General features: G+C 41.5%; 1 protein-coding gene across 5 annotated transcripts in view; it reads left to right on the top strand.

The window, feature by feature from the left end:
- mbnl3 (muscleblind like splicing regulator 3) overlaps window positions 1-23,582 on the top strand; it is a 136,195-nt gene that overhangs the window by 18,635 nt on the left and 93,978 nt on the right. The window contains exon 1 of one of the 5 annotated variants that reach the window (XM_062963827.1): window positions 3,189-4,025. The exons of the other annotated variants lie outside the window; for them this stretch is intronic. The gene's annotated coding sequence lies outside the window, so the exon portion shown is untranslated. Of the gene's footprint in view, window positions 1-3,188; window positions 4,026-23,582 lie in introns of those variants that run through there. 5 annotated transcript variants of the gene reach the window in all.

Genomic DNA, 23,582 nt, shown 5'->3' with positions numbered 1-23,582 from the left:
ATCACAAACCTGCAAAAGTATTGGAGAATGAGCATGCAAAGATACTGTGGGACTTCCGAATCCAGACTGACAAAGTTCTGGAACACAACACACCAGACATCACAGTTGTGGAAAAGAAAAAGGTTTGGATCATTGATGTCGCCATCCCAGGTGACAGTCGCATTGACGTTTTACTTGTAAGAGTCCTCTGCCCCCTGATCTTCTAGGCAGATATATTATTATTATTATTATTATTATTATTATTATTATTATTATTATTAACCCATTGCGCCACCGCAGCCCTTCAAAAATTCTATATTTTGTATGGAAGGAGGCCATCCTGTAGGAAACCTGGACGCAAACCATGGAGGGCTTTGAATGTCAAAAGCCATTACTCTTTAGCATCTCTCACTCTTGGGCTGATCTCGCTTCTATTCTTCTCAGCGTTGGCTGTCATTAACCTCCCGATGTGCCCAAAGGCCATGCGCGGCCCATTATTACAGGGCTGCAACTCAGAATTAACCAGCAGGTCCAGCCGGCTCTCTGCATCCATGGATTCTCTATCTACAGATTCAACCATCCAAGGCTCGAGGGCAAACTTTCATCTTGTCGTTTTATGTTAGGAGCACTTTGTTATTACCTCATTGTATATCATGGGACTCGATTATGCACAGGTTTTGGTATCCACGGGCGATCCCAGCAGATACTAAAGGCCCGCTATGGGATATCTGTATTTTATAATGTGTTTAATAATACTGATGTAAGTTAATAATATTTTTTTAAAACTGATTTATATTGCACTGTATACTTTTTATAAATGTGTTTTTTGTAAGCTGCCCTGAGTCCCCTGTTGGGTGAGAAGGGCGGGATGTAAATATTGTAATAAATAAATAAATAAATAAATAAATAAATATAAATAAAGTAGATAATACAGTAGAGTCTCACTAATCCAAGCCTCGCTTATCCAAGCCTCTGGATAATCCAAGCCATTTTTGTAGTCAATGTTTTCAATATATCGTGATATTTTGGTGTTTGACTTGTGATTTTGTGATACGAAATCCAGCATATCTATCTTGTTTGCTGTGTCGTAAAATATAATAATGTGAAGCTAATAATCTATTTGAACTTTGCACAAGATTTTTGGATACAATTTTAGTACAGTAGAGTCTCACTTATCCAAGACTCGCTTATCCAAGGTTCTGGATTATCCAATGCATTTTTGTAGTCAGTGTTTTCAATATATAGTGATATTTTGGTGCTAAATTCGTAAATGCAGTAATTACAACATAACATGACTGCGTATTGAACTACTTCTTCTGTCAAATTTGTTGTATAACATGATGTTTTGGTGCTTAATTTGTAAAATCATAACCTAATTTGATGTTTAATAGGCTTTTCCTTAATCCCTCCTTATTATCCAAGATACTCGCTTATCCAAGCTTCTGCTGGCCTGATTAGCTTGGATAAGTGAGACTCTACTGTATTCATAACGGAGCCCCGGTGGTGAAGTGTGTTAAAGCGCTGAGCTGCTGAACATGCAGACTGGAAGGTCCCAGGTTCAAATCCCGGGAGCGGAGTGAGCACCCGCTGTTAGCCCCAGCTTCTGCCAACCTAGCAGTTCGAAAACATGCAAATGTGAGTAGATCAATAGGTACTGCTCCGGTGGGAAGGTAATGGTGCTCCATGCAGTCATGCCTATAGCCTCATGACCTTGGAGGTGTCTACGGACAACACCAGCTCTTCAGCTTAGAAATGGAGATGAGCACCAACCCCCAGAGTCAGACATGACTGGCCTTAACATCAGGGGAAAACCTTTACTTTTACCCAATATTCATAACAAGTAGTCGGGAAAGGATCTGCATTAACTGTAATGCCTCTCACTCGTTCTATGTCTTACACTTGTATAAGCAGCTTTTTGAGGATATGTGTGTGATAGTTTTGCTGGCGGTGGAGGTAGCTGGGGTGGTGTAGTTGCTCCAGGATGTTCACGGCACACGGATGCACATGCACACAGCATATGGATGTGTGAATGCATAAACGGGGGGAAACTTGGGAAATCCAGATATTAAACAACCAGGGCCAGCTAACACCTTCCAACAAAGAATTCCCCCAGGCAGGAAACAGCCAGGCTTTGAAGCTGCAAGGCCATTCAGTGCTAATCAAAATGGCCAATTGCAACATTCACGCTTGCCTCAAGCAGACAAGAGTTCTTTCTCCCATCCTGGATATTCTACAGATATATAACCCCACTTGCCTAGTTTCCAACAGACCTCACAACCTGTGAGAATGCCTGCCATAGATGTGGGCGAAACGTCAGAAGAGACTGCTTCTGAAACATGGCCATACATCCCGGAAAACTCACACCAGCCCATTGAAATATCACCGTTTAGGAGTTGTTGTTTAGTACTAGCTGAAGCCCTATTTTGTTGCTGTTGCCAGAGGCGGTTCAACCGCCAGGCGAACAAAGCACTTGCCTGTGACGCCATTCTGTTGGGGGCGCAGTTGAGGTGCTCCCGGGTGCGCGCACACCCCCGCCTCTTCTCGGCTTTGGTCTGGGCCCGCTCGCAGGCAGAAGCCTAGCGGGCCCAGAGACCGAAGCTGAGAGGAGGCGGGGCGTGCGCATGCATGCATGCATGCATGCGCGCGCACCTGGGCACACCCCCCCACCTTATCTTGGCTTCGGTCTCTGGGCCTGCTCGGCTTCGGGGTCTGTGCCCAGCCTTTGGGGCTAGGCCCAGGGCCAGGCCTGCCTCCGGGGCCAGGCCCACACCTATGGCAGGCATCCTCAGAGGTTGTGAGGTCTGTTGGAATCTAGACAAGTGGGGTTTATATATCTGTGGAAAGTCCAGGGTGGGAGAAAGAGCTCTTGTCTGTTTGAAGCTAGTGTGAATGTTGCAATTGGCCAGCTTGATTAGCATTTAATGGCCTTGCAGATTCAAAGCCTGGCTGCTTCCTCAATGGGGGCATCCTTGGTTGGGAGGTGTTAGCTGGCCCTGATTGTTTCCAGTCTGGAATTCCCCTGTTTTCAGAGTGTTGTTCTTTATTTAGGCTTTTCCTTAATCTCTCCTTATTATCCAACATTTTCGCTTATCCAACGCTTTTATTTTTCAGTGATTGGTTTGGGGGGGGGGCGCTGAAATTCTGTTCGCCTACATTTGAAAATTACCTGGCTGTTGTACAAGTACCGCTCCAGCAGGAAGGTAATAGCGTTTCATGCAGTCATGCCGGCCACATGGCCTTGGAGGTGTCTACAGACAACGCCGGCTCTTCGGCTTAGAAATGGAGATGAGCACCACCCGCCAGAGTCAGACATGACTGGACTTAACGTCAGGGGAAAACCCAACCTCCATGAAGCAACAGACTGGGAGAAAAGTAATGTCACGCTGGGTGCATGTTTTCATGCGGACTAGTGCCTTGTTTTGGCAGCCAAGTCCTTTTCCTTTGCTTACTGGCATTCAGCCACTTTGGTTCTTGTTCTGGCTGTCCTTCCCAGATCCGACCACCCATTAAGTCTTTCTCTTTGCGAGGTAAGAGCGAGTGCTGCTGGCTCCTTCATGCGCCTCTTCGTTGCCTGAACCAGGGCCCTGCCTGCGTTTGTGTGCGAGGCCCGACCTGTTGTCCAATGTCTCGCAGAAGGCCGTACGCTGCTGTGTCAATAAGATCTCTGTTCAGTTCTGAAAACAGCCTCATGATCAAGAGGCTGCTTGGCAGCCTTCCAAAAGGAGGGCGTTCTCTCCTCTTTTGCTCCTTTCTCTCTCTCTCCGTCTTTCCTTTTTTAAAGGAGACCGAGGAGGGAGTTTTGGCGCTGCTCCTGACAGACGCGGCAGCCTATTTCCCCCTTCTCCCCCCTTCTCCCCCCTCCCCTTTACTGCCGATTGTTCTCAAGGCAGCAAAACTATACCGAACCAAAAACAACAACAAGACCAACCCCAAATCCCACCGATTGCGAGGAATGGAGGGCCGTGACACAGCAAACACGAGTTTCCTACACGGAGAGGCAAACTTCTTTTGTGGCGTAAGACTGTGGCAGAGTTTAGAAAAATGAGGTAGGAAAAAATATGTATTTTTTGCAGCCAGACTTTGCATGCGAGTTGGGTGCACGATCCGTATCCCAAAATGTGGAATTGCGTTGCTTTATGGGATCGTTTCGAATGTCAACCTTCTCAAGTCAAGAGGAGGTGGGCAACTTATGTGCAAAATGGCAGTGCCGCGTGTTGCAACTAGCCGAGTTGCACAATTCCACTTTCGGCACGGAATTGGCATTTTTCTTCCGAAAAACAAAGCTCATTTGAAATGGCTTCCTCTCTGTTGCTGTATTTGTGGGGTTGTGAAAAAGTAGTGTAAAAAGCACCAAAATACGGCGGTTTTTGCTGAGAACGAAAGCAAACGATGGCAGGAAATGCTGGTTTTCGCTGTTCTGGTTTTGTGTCTTGGTGAAAACTTCCTCTCCAGCCAGAGTTGTGGTGTTTTTCCATGCAAGTCTGAATTGTCTCTCCAAGCCAGGCATGAATCTGGCCATGTTCTTTACGCTCCTCCAGATAGCCTCTGATGTGTGAAATCATTTGGAAAGTCGAGGCCTATGAGACGCGGCTCAGATTTCGGCTCCCTCCCTCCCGTCCTCTTCGGCTGCAACATGCCTTTGCTTGTCGGCGGCAAAGATCGTGGCCGGGAAGGAGAAGAGAACAATTTGTATTCAGAAGCTTTGCAGCGTCACGTGGTTTGCAGGGTGTGGGCCTGGCGCAAGGATCTGTGACGATTAATTTTTTTAATTACCACTCCTCTCTATTTGCCTCTCTCCCTTTTCATTGCATGGAACAATAGTTGCGTTTTTTAAAAACAAAACAAACAACAGAGTGGAGGGAGGAAAAACCGCACTCAGTGCAACTTGCTTTGGAGTCAATTTGCAACCTTCGGCAAATAATGTGCGCCTGCATTATATCATATGAATGCAGTTCGATACCGCTTTGACTACCCTCCCTCGGTGCTATAGAACCTGGGAGTTGTAGTTTAATGAAGTCCCCCAAAAGACCGGGGGACAAAATAATTCCCAAAAGAATGGAAATCATGCTGGCCAAATCATTCATTCTGATTGAGATCAGTTGCCTTGGCAAAGAATTAACTTCCAGGATTCCATGGCAGCCAAAGTGGTATCAATCTGCATTAATTCTACAGTGTAGTAGTAATAATAATAATAATAATAATAATAATAATAATAATAATATAGGCTTTTCTCCATCAGCACCTGCAGAACCATAGTGAATGTTCCACCAAGGCTCAGTTTGGAAAAGTTGGGGGTTTACAACTCCAAATAATAATAGAAAGAAGAATAATAGAGTCCATATTGACTCCAATATGACCCCGGTGGCACAGTGTGTTAACGTGCTGAGCTGCTGAACTTGCGGACCAAAAGGTCCCAGGTTCAAATCCCGGGAGCGGAATGAGCGCCCGCTGTTAGCTCCAGCTCCTACCAACCTAGCAGTTTGAAAACATGCAAATGTGAGTAGATCAATAGGTACCGCTCCGGCGGGAAGGTAAGGGCGCTCCATGCAATCATGCCAGCCACATGACCTTAGAGGTGTCTACAGACAATGCCGGCTCTTTGGCTTAGAAATGGAGATGAGCACCAACCCCCAGAGTCAGACATGATAATAATAATAATAATAAAACTTTATTTATACCCCGCCACCATCTCCCCAACGGGGACTCGGGGCGGCTCACATGGGGCCATGCCCAAGACAATACAATAGACAAAATATAAAAACAACATATCAGAATGCAATTAAACAATGCAACAATAACACTACACAATACAGAACAAAAAAGCAGAACGTAGCATAACATGAGTGGACTTAACGTCAGGGGAAACTTTTACCTTTACCTTAGATGCACCCTAAGCCAATGTTAATCTTTGGCAGGATGGAGGGTGAGATTCGGTAAATTCGAGAAATAAGATGCCCATTGCCCTGCCAAGGTCCTCATTGTCTTTACTATCCATACTATCCATACTGCAGTTATGTGTTGTCGAAGGCATTCATGGCCGGAATTGCTGGGTTGCTGTGAGTTTTCAGGGCTGTATGGCCATGTTCCAGAAGCGTTTCCTCCTGACATTACATAGCTATTCAATGCTAATTAAGGTGATTAACTATAACATTCACACTGGCCTCCAACTGACAAAGAGTTCTTCTCTCACCCTGGACTTTCCACAGATATATATGAACCTTCCTTGCTTAGTTTCTCCATACCTCACAACCTCTGAGGATGCCTGCCATAGATGTGGGCGAAACGTCAGAAGAGAATACTTCTAGAATATGGCCAGACAGCCCGGAAAACATACAACAACCCTTAAGGAATGTGCTCGCTCTCCAACAAATCCATGGCAACGTCCACCATAGAGGTCCCATCTACACTGCCATTATAATGCAGATTGAACTGCGTTATAGATTTATAAAGTTACAAAATGATAAATAAATAACGTTAAACTGCATTATATCAGTCCACACGCATGTAATGCAATTCAATCTGCTCTATAATGTCAGCGTAGACGGAGTCAGAGTTGCTTGGAGGACCTAGAAACCATTCATACTGGAATGCTGAAATTAAAATGGTTTCAAACTGCATTAAATCCACAGTGTAGGTGCACCCTCTGTGTCTTGCATCTGAAAGAAGTAGTTTGATAGCCATGAAAGGTCGTATGAAAATGTTTAAAAAATCAGATAGTCTTAAAAATACTTAAAGCTACTCCCATATGCTCCCATCCTTCCTCCTTGTTATGCTGCAAAGGAGAACTGGATGAAGATGCTGTATAGATGGCATACGACTCCTAAAAAATTAAGAATGATAAATAAATCTATAAATACCAAATGTTGGAAGTGCGCAGAAGAAGAAGGAACCTACCACCATTTGTGGTGGGCATGTAAGAAAGCAAGAGAGTTCTGGAACTTAATACATGAAAACACCCAAAAAATCTTAGAAATTAAAATCCCAAAATTACCAGAAACATACTGTATAGACTCGAGTATAAGCCTAGTTTTTCAGCCCTTTTTTTAAGACTGAAAAAGCCCCCCTCGGCTTATACTCGGGTGAGGGTCCTGGTTGGCTTATATTTGGGTCAGCTTATACTCGAGAATATATGGTACATTTATTATTTTTCTCTATTATTATTGGTATTATTACATTTATTATTTTTCTCTATTATTGTTGCTACTATTACATTTATTTTACTCTATTTTTATTATTATTAATAATACATTTATTATTGCACTCTGATCTTATTATTATTGCATTTATTATTTTACTCTATTATTACATGTATTATTTTCCTGTATTTATTATTAATAATACATTTATTATTTCACTCTGATATTATTATTATTATTATTGCATTTATTATTTTACTCTATTTATTATTACATGTATTATTTTCCTGTATTTATTATTCATACATTTATTATTTCACTCTGTTCTTATTATTATTGCATTTATTATTTTACTTTATTATTACATGTATTATTTTCCTGTATTTATTATTATTATTAATACATTTATTATTTTACTCTATTATTATTAAAAGGATACATAAGAACATTGAAGAAGATGAGAATAATGATTTGATCAGAGTTGGACAGTCTTATCTTAAATTTGAGCTTTATGTAAATATTCAAAAACATTTGACCTACTGATGCCTCAATTAATGTAATTTTATTGGTACAGTAGAGTCTCACTTATCCAACATAAACTGGCCGGCAGAATGTTGGATTAGCAAATATGTTGGATAATAAGGAGGCATTAAGGAAAAGCCTATTAAACATCAAATTAGGTTATGATTTTACAAATGAAGCACCAAAACATCATGTTAGACAACAAATTTGCCAGAAAAAGTAGTTCAATACGCAGTAATGCTATGTAATAATTACTGTATTTATGAATTTAGGATCAAAATATCACGATATATTGAAAACATTGACTACAAAAATGCGTTGGATAATCCAGAACGTTGGATAAGCGAGTGTTGGATAAGTGAGACTCTACTGTATTAACATTGAGGCTGGGCCATCTGTCAGGGATGCTTTGCTTGTGCTTTTGGTGCACAAAAGCAGAAGGGGATTGGACTCAATGTCCCAAAGGGTCTCTTCCAACCCTCTTTTTATTGTTGTTGTTATTATTAATAATTATTATTATTATTGCTCGGTGGCCAACTATAGTCCGGCCTTCCAACGGTCCGAAGGATCATGAACTGGCTCCCTGTTTAAAAAGTTTGGGGACCCCTGCTTTAGAGTATCTACAAAAACCCATTTCAGCTCATGTCATTGTCTACTGATAAGCTTGTGTTTCTGCCCGGCCTTCATGTGGAGGTTTACCCTGTGCCACCGCGATGCAAAATCTTGGCCCTTGTATTATTTATGAGTTCAATGCACAATCTTCCCGTGAGCTCATGGCGAAGTCTGAACAAAACCCATTAGGAGCCCTTTTTGGATCGAATCATAATTGAACAGCGCGCGCCGAATGGCCTTTTGCTTTTCTTGCCGGGCTTTTGATATTGGATTTTTACGACTGGCATTTAATCTGGACTCTCGCTATGCATTAGATGTAGACCTGCTTTGGGAAATGTTTCAGAATTGGCAAGAGATGGAAGAACGGGGGCATTGAGATGGTGCCTTTGCTTTCGACCTGGTTAGGCCTCTGCTTTGTTGGCTGCTCCAATTCCCTTTTTGTTTCCAAAACTGATCCTGTTTTTGATATCTCATGCAATTCAGGAAAGCCATTGGTGAGATCTTCAAATTGAGGGAGGTCGATAAGATAGGATCTCCAGGGGCTCTGAAGCAGCTTCCCCTTTTGCTCTGACTCATCACTGAGATATTATTATTATTATTATTATTATTATTATTATTATTATTATTATTATTACCATTATTATTCCAGACCACACCTGGAATTTTGGGCACCGCAATTGAAGGGAGATGTTGACAAGCTGGAAAGTGTCCAGAGGAGGGTGACTAAAATGATCAAGGGTCTGGAGAACAAGCCTTATGAGGAGCGGCTTAAAGAGCTGGGTATGTTTAGCCTGCAGAAGAGAAGGCTGAGAGGAGACATGATAGCCATGTACAAATATGTGAGGGGAAGTCATAGGGAGGAGGGAGCAAGCTTGTTTTCTCCTGCCCTGGAGACTAGGACGCAATGGAACAATGGCTTCAAACTACAGGAAAGGAGATTCCACCTGAACATCAGGAAGAACTTCCTGACTGTAAGAGCTGTTCAGCAGTGGAACTCTCTGCCATGGACTGTGGTGGAGGCTCCTTCTTTGGAGGCTTTTAAGCAGAGGCTGGATGGCCATCTGTCGGGGGTGCTTTGAATGCGATTTCCTGCTTCTTGGCAGAATGGGGTTGGACTGGATGGCCCATGAGGTCTCTTCCAGCTCTACTATTCTATGATTCTATGATTCTATTATTATTATTTATGATGCTGCTGACATCATAAACTGGACACAGGTGGAACTGGACAATATGGACAGAAAAACAAGAAAACTCATGGCCATTCATCATTCACTGCACCCTCGCAGTGATGTTGACCGGCTATATCTGCCTAGAAGATCAGGGGGCAGAGGATTCTTGCAAGTAAAACAAGCAGCCAAAGAAGAAGAACATGCCCTGGCAGAAGATGTAAAGCAAAGTGAAGAACCTGCTTTGATTGAAGTCAAAAATCAGAAACTCCTCAAAGCACAGCAGACAAAAAACCAGTACAAGAAAACCGCACTACAAACTAGAGCTGACAGCTGGCACAAAAAAACATTTCATGGAAAGTTCCTTGAGAAAACTGAAGGAAAAGCTGATAAGGAGAAGACCTGGCTGTGGTTCACGAATGGGACCCTGAAGAAGGAAACAGAAGGCCTGATCCTTGCAGCCCAGGAGCAAGACATCAGAACAAAGGCAATTCAGGCCAAGATCGAAAAATCAGCTGATGACCCAAAATGCAGACTCTGCAAGGAAGCTGACGAAACCATTGATCCTATCCTCAGCTGCTGTAAGAAAATTGCACAGACAGACTACAAACAGAGGCACAACTATGTGGCCCAAATGATCCATTGGAACTTATGCCTCAAGTACCACCTCCCAGCAGCAAAGAACTGGTGGGATCACAAACCTGCAAAAGTATTGGAAAATGAGAACGCAAAGATACTGTGGGATTTCCGAATCCAGACTGACAAAGTTCTGGAACACAACACACCAGACATCACAGTTGTGGAAAAGAAAAAGGTTTGGATCATTGATGTTGCCATCCCAGGTGACAGTTGCATTGACGAAAAACAACAGGAAAAACTCAGCCACTATCAAGACCTCAAGACTGAACTTCAAAGACTCTGGCAGAAACCAGTGCAGGTGGTCCCGGTGGTGATCGGCACATTGGGTGTCATGCCAAAAGATTTCAGCCGGCATTTGGAAACAATAGACACTGACAAAATTACTGCAACTGCAAAAGGCCACCCAACTGTGATCTGTAGCATCATCCGAAAATACATCACACAGTCCTAGACACTTGGGAAGTGTTCGGCTTGTGATTTTGTGAAACGAAATCCAGCATGTCTATCTTGTTTGCTGTGTCATACAATAATAATAATAATAATAATAATAATAATAATAATAATAATAATAATAATAATAATAATAATTTTATTTATACCCCGCCTTCATCTCCCCCGGAGGGGACTCGGGGTGGCTTACAGATAATACCAGATAAAAGCAATAACAGTATACAATACATCAATAAACAAAAACATACACAAATTGTAAAATTTTAAACATTAACCTATACAACTTAAAAACATACTTAATAAAACATGGAGTTAAAACAGCGAGGTTATGATAAAAGACTAAGTAAAGTGAATATTCTAAAAGTTGTAAACTCAAGATAATAGGTAAAGTGCTGCAGATTTATTGGTGATTACCGTAAGATGCGAATCTAATGCGCATGCTAATTTTGGCGGAGACATTTAGCCCAAAAAGGAAAGCATTAGATTCGAGTAAATGGAATAATGATGTTTTCAGCTATTAGAATCCAGAGCGAAGGCACGCAGGCCCCAAACTGGGATTGCAATCCACTATGGGGTTCATAAAATGCATGGAATACCCCGCAAGTATGTGGCAAAGTTGCAACTTGTGCCGTCGCCTTTTCTGCCGCAGAGCAAAGGAGGTCTGGGTGACCTTGACAGCTGTGCAAGGCGGTTGGTTGCATAAGAATAAATTGTGTTTAATATACTGGAGAAATTGTGTCGGCGCAAACACTCTTTGCTCTCGGCCCCGGAGATGCTATCTTTCCCTATGGAAAACCTGCGTTATATTTTGTCTCTTCATTTGGTGCATTTTGGGAGTACTTTTCTTAATGTTTGCTGCTTGCAGTTCTTTAATACATAGGTAAAGGTAAAGGTTACCCCTGACATTAAGTCCAGTCGTGTCCGACTCTGGGGGTTGGTGCTCATCTCCATTTCTAAGCCGAAGAGCCGGCGTTGTCCGTAGACACCTCTAAGGTCTCGTGGCCGGCATGACTTCATGGAGCGCCGTTACCTTCCCGCCGGAGCGTTACCTATTGATCTACTCACATTTGCATGTTTTCGAACTTCTAGGTTGGCAGGAGCTGGGGCTAACAGCGGGCGCTCATTCCGCTCTCGGGATTTGAACCCGGGACCTTTTGGTCCGCAAGTTCAGCAGCTCAGCGCTTTAATACACTTTGCCACTAGTGTATAGATCAGGGGTCCCCAAACTAAGGCCCGGGGGCCACATGTGGCCCATTGAAGCCATTTATCCGGCCCCCGTGGCGGCGGCTGCTCCCTCCTCCTCTGCACCTTTCCCGCCTCCTCCCGTGCCTTCCAAAGCTTTGCTTGTTTATAATGGTATTATAATTATTATTTAATTAATAATTTATTTTTAGATACTCTTTCTTAAGATTTTATCGTTACAATAATAAAATATAGTTAGATTTAGAGAAATAGATATGAAATAGAAATAAAGATAATAGAAAAGAGAAGTCATCCTAAGTACTAGTTATGATGTGTGTGTGTGTGTGTGTCTGTATGTATGTATGTATGTGTGTGTGTGTGTGTGTGTGTGTGTGTGTGTATATATATATATATATATATATATATATATATATATATGATGGTATTTACCATATTTAATTATTAAGGGTGCTTTGCTTGTGCTTTTGGTGCACAAAGGCACAAGGGGGTTGGACTAAATGGCCCAAGGGGTCTCTTCCAACCCTGTTTATTATTATTATTATTGACACAAAAATACAGTATAACACAGCAAACGAGATATAGATGTTGGATTTTGTATCCCAAAATCACAAGTCCAACACTTCCCAAGTGTTTAGGGCTGTGTGATTTTTTATTATTATTATTATTATTATTATTATTATTATTATTATTATTAACAACAACATTAAGGCTGGGTGGCCATCTGTCAGGGGTGCTTTGCTTGTGCTTTTGGTGCACAAAGGCAGAAGGGGTTGGACTAAATGGCCCAAGGGGTCTCTTCCAACCCTCTTTATTATTATTATTATTATTATTAATATTATTATTATTAACATTAAGGCTGGGTGGCCATCTGTCAGGGGTGCTTTGCTTGTGCTTTTGGTGCACAAAGGCAGAAGGGGTTGGACTAAATGGCCCAAGGGGTCTCTTCCAACCCTCTTTATTATTATTATTATTATTATTATTATTATTATTATTATTATTATTAACATTGAGGCTGGGAGGCCATCTGTCAGGGGTGCTTTGCTTGTGCTTTTGGTGCAGTAAGGCAGAAGGGGGTTGGACTCAATGGCCCAAGGGGTCTCTTCCAACCCTTATTATTATTATTATTATTATTATTATTATTATTATTATTAACATTGAGGCTGGGTGGCCATCTGTCAGTGATGCTTTGCTTGTGCTTTTGGTGCACAAAGGCAGAAGGGGGTTGGACTCAATGGCCCAAGGGGTCTCTTCCAACCCTTATTATTATTATTATTATTATTATTAACATTGAGGCTGGGTGGCCATCTGTCAGGGGTGCTTTGCTTGTGCTTTTGGTGCACAAAGGCAGAAGGGGTTGGACTCAATGGCCCAAGGGGTCTCTTCCAACCCTTATTATTATTATTATTATTATTATTATTATTATTATTATTAACATTGAGGCTGGGTGGCCATCTGTCAGGGGTGCTTTGCTTGTGCTTTTGGTGCAGTAAGGCAGAAGGGGGTTGTACTCAATGGCCCAAGGGGTCTCTTCCAACCCTCTTTATTATTATTATTATTATTATTATTATTATTATTATTATTAACATTAAGGCTGGGTGGCCATCTGTCAGGGGTGCTTTGCTTGTGCTTTTGGTGCACAGAGGCAGAAGGGGTTGGACTAAATGGCCCAAGGGGTCTCTTCCAACCCTCTTTATTATTATTATTATTATTATTATTATTATTATTATTATTAACATTAAGGCTGGGTGGCCATCTGTCAGGGGTGCTTTGCTTGTGCTTTTGGTGCACAAAGGCAGAAGGGGTTGGACTAAATGGCCCAAGGGGTCTCTTCCAACCCTTATTATTATTATTATTATTATTATTATTATTATTATTATTATTATTATTAACATTGAGGCTGGGTGGCCATCTGTCAGTGATGCTTTGCTTGTGCTTTTGGTGCACAAAGGCAGAAGGGGTTGGACTAAATGGCCCAAGGGGTCTCTTCCAACCCTCTTTATTATTATTATTATTATTATTATTATTATTATTATTATTATTATTATTAACATTAAGGCTGGGTGGCCATCTGTCAGGGGTGCTTTGCTTGTGCTTTTGGTGCACAGAGGCAGAAGGGTTGGACTATTAACATTAAGGCTGGGTGGCCATCTGTCAGGGGTGCTTTGCTTGTGCTTTTGGTGCACAGAGGCAGAAGGGTTGGACTATTAACATTAAGGCTGGGTGGCCATCTGTCAGGGGTGCTTTGCTTGTGCTTTTGGTGCACAAAGGCAGAAGGGTTGGACTAAATGGCCCAACCCTCTTTATTATTTTTATGATGATGATGATGATTAACAACATTGAGGCTGTATTTGTTCCCATTTTGTTTTTTACTTCAAAATAAGCTATGTGCTGTGTGCATAGGAATTCGTTCATAGTTTTTTAAAAACTATAGTCCGGCCCTCCAATGTGCTGAAGGACCGTGAACTGGCCCCCTGTTTAAAAAGTTTGGGGACTCCTGGTATAGATATTTGGAAAGTTCAAAATGAAAGTGAAAGGATTTCCCAATTGTGTTTGTATTCCACTGATCTACACTGTCGAATTCATGCAGTTTGACACCACTTTCCCTGCCATGGCTGTATGCTAGTATCTATATTTGTTCCACGTGATTTGTTCAGGCCCAGTCGGATGAAAATCTGAAGTCATCGCCTGTTAGAAATGCTTAGGGAATTCTTTGGCCGTTTGCTGTGTTTCAAATCAGGACGGACTGGTTTTCTCAGGAAATCATTGGCGCATGGGAGTGTGCAAGAAGGCTCCCGCTTGTGACTTTGGCCAAGCACAGCCCCATGAAAGGAGGTTTTGTTCACAAAGTCGGTGTTCTGGTGAAACGGCATGTTTTTGGGGGTTTGGAGCAGAGCAAAGAAAGTCGGAAAATGAAGAGAACATGGACACTTAGCGAAACACGGACAGAGCGGCAAGGACCGGAGAGTTCTCCTTTGACCGGAGTATTTCTTGTTTTCAATCCTCTGGCTCCGTTATCTCTTCCTCCCTGAAACGCAGACCTCTTTTGATCAGATCTTATCAGATGGAAACTCGGCATTTGTTTTTCAGGTCCTTTTTGGAAAGGCTGATGATGACATGACTGGGGCACGTGAAAAGGAAATGCTAGAGAACTGGAAGGGAGCGCGGAAAATTGTAGTTTCAAGCAAGTTTCTAAGTACTGTATATACTCGAGTATAAGCCGACCCGAATATAAGCCGAGGCACCTAATTTTACCACAAAAAAACTGGGAAAACATTGACTCCAGTATAAGCCGAGGGTGGTAAATTTCAGAAATAAAAATTAATAAATGCAATAATAATAATAATAATAATAATAATAATAATAATAATAATAATATCAGAGTGATATAATAAATGTATTAATAATAATAAAAATAGTGAGTGTCTCATCCACCCCGTTTTTATGTTCATATGAGAGATCCCTTGGTTTCCAACAAGTACCGTATATACTCGAGTATAAGCCGACCCAAATATAAGCCGAGGCACCTAATTTTACCACAAAAAAACTGGGAAAACATTGACTCCAGTATAAGCCGAGGGTGGTAAATTTCAGAAATAAAAATGTATAACAATAAAATTACATGAATTGGGGCATCAGTAGGTTAAATGTTTTTGAATATTTACATAAAGCTCAAATTTAAGATAAGACTGTCCAACTCTGATCAAATCATTATTTTCATCTTCTTCAATGTAAATGTGCTTATGTATAATTTTAATAATAATAGAGTAAAATAATTCATGCAATAAGAAGAAGAAGAAGAAGAAGAAGAAGAAAGAAGAAGAAAATAGCACAGACAGACTACAAACAGAGGCACAACTATGTGGCCCAAATGATTCACTGGAACTTATGCCTCAAGTACCACCTCCCAGCAGTAAAGAACTGGTGGGATCACAAACCTGCAAAAGTATTGGAAAATGAGAACGCAAAGATACTGTGGGACTTCCGAATCCAGACTGACAAAGTTCTGGAACACAACACACCAGACATCACAGTTGTGGAAAAGAAAAAGGTTTGGATCATCGATGTTGCCATCCCAGGTGACAGTCGCATTGACGAAAAACAACAGGAAAAACTCAGCCGCTATCAGGACCTCAGGATTGAACTGCAAAGACTCTGGCAGAAACCAGTGCAGGTGGTCCCGGTGGTGTTCGGCACATTGGGTGCCGTGCCAAAAGATCTCAGCCGGCATTTGGAAACAATAGACATTGACAAAATCATGATCTGCCAACTGCAAAAGGCCACACTACTGGGACCTGTGCGCATCATTCGAAAATACATCACACAGTCCTAGACACTTGGGAAGTGTTCGACTTGTGATTTTGTGAAACGAAATCCGGCATGTCTATCTTGTTTGCTGTGTCATAATAAAATAATAATAAATAGAGTAAAATAATAAATGCAATAATAATAATAATGATAAGATTAGAGTGAAATAATAATTGTATTAATAATAATAATAAAAATAGAGTAAACTAAATGTAATAGTAGCAACAATAATAGAGAAAAATAATAAATATAATAATACCAATAACAATAGAGAAAAATAATAAATGTACCATATATTCTCGAGTATAAGCTGACCCAAATATAAGCCAACCAGGACCCTCACCCGAGTATAAGACGAGGGGGGCTTTTTCAGTCTTAAAAAAAGGGCTGAAAAACTAGGCTTATACTCGAGTATATACAGTAAGTCGGAGACAAAGCAGGCCTCCCCTCAAGATCCTTTGGTTTAAAGGGATATTGCCATTTTTAAAAGACCATCCTGAAGTCCAAGGTTTCTGTTCAGGCTTCTTGATGTTTGCAGAAACTCTTTCCACTTTACTGTTTTTTTTATCAGAGAGCCTCCGTTTTGTCGGATATGGAGACAGATGCATAATACTATTACATTCATTACTCACAACCCTTTTAATGCTGATGGATGCTTTTTACCGATGTAAACTGAACTGGAGCCCCCAGGTGGTGCAGAGGATTAAACCGCTAAGCTGCTGAACATGCTGACCGAAAGGTCGGCGGTTCGAATCCAGGGAGTGGGGTGAGCTCCTGCTATTAGCCCCAGCTTCTACCAACCTAGCAGTTCGAAAACATGCAAATGTGAGTAGATCTATAGGTACTGTTCCAGCGGGAAGGTAACAGTCGTGCCAGCCACATGACTTTGGAGGTGTCTACCAACAATGCTGGTTCTTTGACTTAGAAATAGAGATGAGTTCCAACCCCTAGAGTCGGACACGTTAGACTTAATGTCAGGGGAAAACCTTTGACTTTACCTCTACTATCTAGAGTCAATGGGTTGGATTTTATCGCTACGCTGACCTGAAGCTTGCTAGTTCGAATCGGCGAGATGGGGTGAGCTCCTGTCTGTCAGCTCTAGCTTGCGGGGACGTGAGAGAAGCCTCCCAGCAGGATGGCAACACATCCTGGCGTTCATGGGCAACGTTTCCATAGATGGACGATTCTTTCACACCAGAAGTGACTTGCAGTGTGTTATTTGAAAAAGCCAGCATAGCATAGCGGTATGAGAGGCTGGGTACATTTAGAGCAGGGGTCCCCAAACTTTTTAAGCAGAGGGCCGGTCCACAATTTTTCAGACTGTGGAGGGGCCGAATTATCATTTGAAAAAAAAAAATTCCTATGCATACTGCACATGTCTTATTTGTAGTGCAACAACAACAACAACAACGAAAGAACAATACAATATTTAAAAATGAAAACAATTTTAACCAACATAAACCTATTACGATTTCAATGGAAAGTGTGGGCCTGCTTCTGGCCAATGAAATAGTCAAGTTAATTAGAACTGTTGTTGTTGTGTGCCTTCAAGTCATTTCAGACTTTGGGCGAGCCTAAGTCTAAAATTAATTATTTATTTACTGCATTTATTTACTACATTTATATCCCACCCTTCTCACCCCGAAGGGGACTCAGAGCAGCTGTATGTACATACAATATATTATATTATTAGCATAACACAATATTAGCATTATATATTACTATATTGAACTATACCACTATACTATTATATAATATGTAATATATAACATACAATTAATATTATTATATGGTATTACTGTTAGTATTATATTGTATAACATAAGATTATTATCAATATTATATGTATTTACAATATATTATATTATTAAAACTGATATAAAAATATTATATTATAAAACTGAGGTCGGGGGCCAGGTAAATGACCTTGGAGGGCCACATCCGGCCCCCGGGCCTTAGTTTGGGGACCCCTGATTTAGAGTGTGGACTTAATGCAGTTTAACTGTTGAGGAATCTTGGGAGTTGCAGTTTGATGAGGTCGCTGCACTCTTCGGCAGATAACATTCAAGACCTTGCAAAAAGGCAACTCCCAGGATTCCATAGCATTGAGCCATGGCAGTGAAAGCGTGCTGAGCTGCATAAATTCTACAGTGTAGAGCAGGCATGGGCAAACTTGGGTTGTCCAGGTGTTTTGGACTGCAACTCCCACCATTCCTAACAGCCTCAGGCCCTTTCCTTTTCTCCCTCAGCCGCTTAAGCGGCTGAGGGAGAAAAGGAAAGGGCCTGAGGCTGTTAGGAATGGTGGGAGTTGCAGTCCAAAACACCTGGACAACCAAGTTTGCCCATGCCGGGTTTAGATGCATCCTATCTTGCCACGAATCCAGCTCAAGCTTTCCAAACTCCGACAATCCACCTGCTTTGGACTTTGGTACTTTCTCCCACTTTTCCCAGCATGATGACAAATTTCCCAGTCAGTGAGTCATGTTATCTTGTCAAGCATCCAAGTACAATAGCAGTAGTTTCGTCCTATTCCTGATCTCTAGAAAGAGCTCAGCCGCAATGTGCTCTTTGACCCATTTGTTGTTTTTTTGGTATTCGGAGACGTTTTCCAGCACTGCATTCCTAATATTCATATTCTTCCTGGGAAGTCTTCATTGCCCAGCCTTACCGCCATACATAGAAACACAAATACCAGATCATATATTACACCGATTGCAACGACAGTAGAGTCTCACTTATCCAACATTCACTTATCCAATGTTCTGGATTATCCAACGCAGCAAGGATTGAACTTTTTTATGGATTTAATTTCCGATAATGTTGTTACTGTAAGTTCATTTTATGCAATTCTATCTTTCTTTATAATCAATTTGTTAGTAGCCAATTTTATTTAGTCAATGTTTCCAACATATTGCAATGTTTTGGTGCTCAATTTGTAAATAAAGTAATTACTACATAACGTTACCATGTATTGAAGTGCTTTTTCTGTCGATTTGTTGTAAAACATGATGTTTGGGCACTTAATTTGTAAAATCGTAACTTAATTTGATGTTTAATAGGCTTTTCCTTAATTCCTCCTTATTATCCATTCTGCTGGCCCATTTATGTTGGATAAGTGAGACTTTACTGTATGTAACATGATTTTTTTTCCCTCTGAGTTATAAATGTCATTTCCTAATTGGGTCTATCATAAAAACACGGAAAAGGTTTATTAAACTGCAAAAACTTTGTTTCCACGGGAGCGACATCCTGGAGCACTTTTTGCGATAGTTTTTCAATGAATATTTTATCGAGTCTCAACCAATTCAACCTAGTTTGTGGCAGCCACAAAAACAAAGTTTCTGGAATAGAACAACTAAACTACAGTAGAGTCTCACTTATCCAACATTCACTTATCCAACATTCTGGATTATCCAACACAGTCTGCCTTTTAGTAGTCAATGTTTTTGTAGTCAATGTTTTCAATACATTGTGATGTTTTGGTGCTAAATTGGTAAATACAGTAATTACTACATAGCATTACTGCGTATTGAACTACTTTTTCTGTCAAATTTGTTGTAAAACATGATGTTTTGGTGCTTAATTTGTAAAATCATGACCTAATTTGATGCTTAATAGGCTTTTCCATAATGCCTCCTTATTATCCAACATATTCGCTTATTTAACATCCTGACAGCCCGTTTATGTTGGATAAGTGAGACTCTACTGTACTTTCGAAGTAAGGACTGCACAATTATATAGGGAATAACACTTTCAAACCAGGAACAGAAAATGTTTTATTTTTTTACATAGTGTTATAGTTGCTGTTGCTGTGGTTATTATTACTTCTAGGTAAAGGTAAAAGTTTCCCCTGGCATAAAGTCCAGTCGTGACCAACTCTGGGAGTTGGTGCTCATCATTTATAAGCTGAAGAGCCGGTGTTGTCCGTAGACACCTCCTAGGTCATGTGGCCAGCATGACTGCATGGAGCACCGTTCCCATCCCACAGAAGCTGTACCTATTGATCTACTCACATTTGCATGTTTTCAAACTGCTGTGTTGGCAGAAGCTGGGGCTAATAGTGGGAGCTCACTCCACTCCCCGGATTCGAACCTGCGACCTTTCGGTCAGCAAGTTAAGCAGTTCAGTGGTTTAACCCACTGCACCACCCCACATTAATTCCTCCAAATCTTAGCCTTCTCCGATTTCTTTCCTTCCATTTTACGAGATTCGATTTTATGAAATAGTTGTACTTTGTCCTCTGCCCCAAAGCACTTTATAACTTTACTATGCCACTTTAGTTCTATTTGGCCACTCCATACTATCCCCCTCCACCATCCTGGTGGTTCATTGTATTTTATTTTACTTTTACCTACTTTATGTTTTAATGGGCACTGAGCTGCTGAACTTGCAGACCAAAAGGTTGCAGGTTCAAATCCCGGGAGCGGAGTGAGTGCCCGCTGTTAACCCCAGCTCCTGCCAACCTAGCAGTCATGCTGGCCACATGACCTTGGAGGTGTCTTTGGACAACGCCGGCTCTTCGGCTTAGAAATGGAGATGAGCACCAAACCCCAGAGTCGGTCATGACTGGACTTAACATCAGTGGAAACCTTTATCTTCACCTATGCTTAATGTAATGTATTGTTTGCATAATGTGATTTTACTGTGTTTTATTCATTGTAATATGTTTTAATTGTTGTACTTGTTTACTGTTTTTGGGCTGTTGTCCCGTGTTAGCCGCCCCGAGTCCCTGTGCGGAGATGGTGGTGGGGTAGAAAAATAAAGCTATTTACTTACTAACTTACTTACTTGGTGCAACATTCCAGTAATCTTAAGCATGACCTATTGCACAGGGTGTTGTTCTTATCGGGTTTCTTCAAGTCATGTGCAACTTAGGGCAACTTTTGGGCAGAACTATAATGGGGTTTTCTTTGGGATTTTCTGAGGCTGAGAGTGTGTGACTTGCCAAAGGGTCATGGCTCTAAACGAATTCATGTCTCCGGGGCCAGGTGCACTATGACCAAAAGGAATTTGCAGAAGTCTCATGCCTCCTCTCAGCCTTCTCTTCTGAAGCTAAACCTAACTCTTTAAGAGAGATTCATGTTCTGTTGAAAGGATGTGTTATGGTTGAGCCTTCGGGCTCCGATAATAGAAGAAGGGGGCATAAGACTCCTCGAGAGTCAGACTCTTTCGAGGAGCGTGAACGAAAACGGCTCCGGGATTTGTTTACAGACCCGACAGATGAGGACTCATTTGAGGGTTTTTCTGAGGGTTTGGAGGAAGAGATGGCCAGCTCGGAGGAGGATGACATGGAATGGACTCGTGTGAGGGAGGATTTGGGTGTTGGGGAAACAGGCAATGAAAGCATGGGAGGTGAGTGGCGGGTTGCAGGATCAGACCCATGGACTGGCTGGAGGGATGGAGCGGGATCCACAGCTGGGGATGCTGTGGGGCGTAGTCAAAGGTGCTTAAGCTCTGATGAGGATGATGAGTTTGGGGCGCCTGGAATTGGGATGGCAGCTGACAGCGATGATGAGCTTGAACTGGGATAAATTGGGGTTTGGGATCAATGTCTAATTGCGTTGGGCAAGGTAATCTGGACGGACGCTTGGGCTTTTGTTGGGGAACTTCCTGAAGACGGGTGTGATTCGTTGCTGGATACGTAAGTTTACCAAGGACACTGGGCATCGACGGCGGGAGGAACTGTGCGGGGTTTTTCTCTGTGCAACTTGTGTTTAATCTCAATAGCTTGGACCTCCGTCGTCTTTTTGACGGGCAATACCTACTCACACTGGATTGACGCTGGACTGACTGACTTCGATTCTGGATTATCCCTTCTGCTGCTTATCGGTGAGACCTTTGGATTCCTAGACGGCTACGTTTGGCTATTGACCTCTGGACCGGATTGGGACCCTGCTGTCTGCCGTTTCCCTGACTGCTGAGCCTGGACCTGGATATTGTTGGCTGTTGAACCTTAAATTGAATCCTTACTACGACCACGTTTTCCTTCGCTGCAGGGAGGAATAAACAAGCCTGGTTTAGTCTCCTGCTGTTTCTGAGTAGCAGAGAGGAATCTGCTACCAGTCTGTTGTTTACATTCTGACTCCTGTTGATCCTCCTTTGTTTGCATTGTTTGCCAGGCTGAAGTAAGCACTTTTGATTTAATCCAGATTATACTTCTGTTTAACCCGTTTTTTTCCCTTTGAGTTGTTTAAGCTCAATCTGAGTTGTTTTTTGTTACCTACCACACTGAAGTCAAGTGTTTGCCCTGTTTTTTGTCTCCTACTGGCATTTTTAGTTTTGTAATCTCAATAAACTGAGTTTTGCTTTACTCACTGGCGTTCTGTCTCTGACAGGATGTGTTGGTGTATTTTGGTGTAAGGGTGAAATGTTGAATCAAGTGTTTTGCTGTTGGGTTTTTGCAACTGTGTATTCTGGCATGCTTTCCAGCAGCACACGGATTAATGGCAGGCCAGCTTGAATGATAGCCTGCCTAGCCAATAGGTCAAGCCTTTGTCATTCTGCTATGGAATGTGGGAGTTGCCGGCAGCAGCAGAGGTTTGAAGACGATTGGCAAAGAGAGAGGAGATGCTTTGCCTTGCTAGGGAAGCATGGGTCCTATGAGCGATGGACTTTGTAGTTGTGGTGTTGTTTGTTGGTGCTACTTAGCCAGATGCTTAAGCAGTCTGACGGAAGATGGATTGGTGAGAGGCCTAACTCACGAATAAATCAGGGTGGTTCAGAGTTAATTAACCCCCTGACAGGATGTCCTAAGCAAGAGGGAGCAGGATTCATTTCTGCTGCCCTTGAAACTGGCTGGGACTCAATGGAGCCGTGGATTCAAATGACTGGAAAGGAGATTCCACTTGAACATTAGCAAGAACTTCATGACTGTAAGAGTTTTTTAACAGTGGAGTGGAACTTTCTGTCTCAAAGTCCAATGGAATCTCCTTCCTTGGAGGCCTTGAAACAGAGGCCGACTTGCAATATTAAATTAAAAAGGGAATATCGAAACAAACAGATTTTTGGAAAATATGGAGAAAATTTATTGAGTATATTTTTAATGAGGGAAAGGGGTATAAGCCAGCAACAGAGACAATGAAATTTTGGACTTGTGAAAGAGTATGAGTTAGTTGGTCCTGGCGAAGGTGGCACAAAATAAGAGGGAGAAAAGGTATAATAATAATAATAATAATAATAATAATAATAATAATAATAATAATAATAATAACAACAACAACAACAACAACATGTATAAGTAGATAAAAGGGTGTAGTAGAGCGATACATAGTAAAGTTATAATGGAAAAGTCTAAAACTGATAAGAAATATGCATAAAGATGTTTTGATTCTGATTTTTCTTTATTGTTGGATTGTATACAATGTGATATGTCTGGGATACTGTAAAATGAGGAAAGAATGTATACTTATACATTTTGAATTATAAATTAATAATAATAATATTGATAATAAAACATGAATAGGTAGATGAAGGGTGTGCAGTGGAAAGATGTATAGTGAAGTTGTAATGGAAAAGTTAAAAGACTGATGGGAAATATGCATGGGGATGTTCTTGATTTTTTTTTGCTGTC

Source organism: Anolis carolinensis, unplaced genomic scaffold (genome assembly GCF_035594765.1).
Source record: "Anolis carolinensis isolate JA03-04 unplaced genomic scaffold, rAnoCar3.1.pri scaffold_12, whole genome shotgun sequence".
NCBI classification, from domain to species: Eukaryota; Metazoa; Chordata; class Lepidosauria; order Squamata; family Dactyloidae; genus Anolis; species Anolis carolinensis.
Note: the sequence above shows the minus strand (reverse complement) of the source record. Positions and strands in the feature narration are given on the sequence as shown.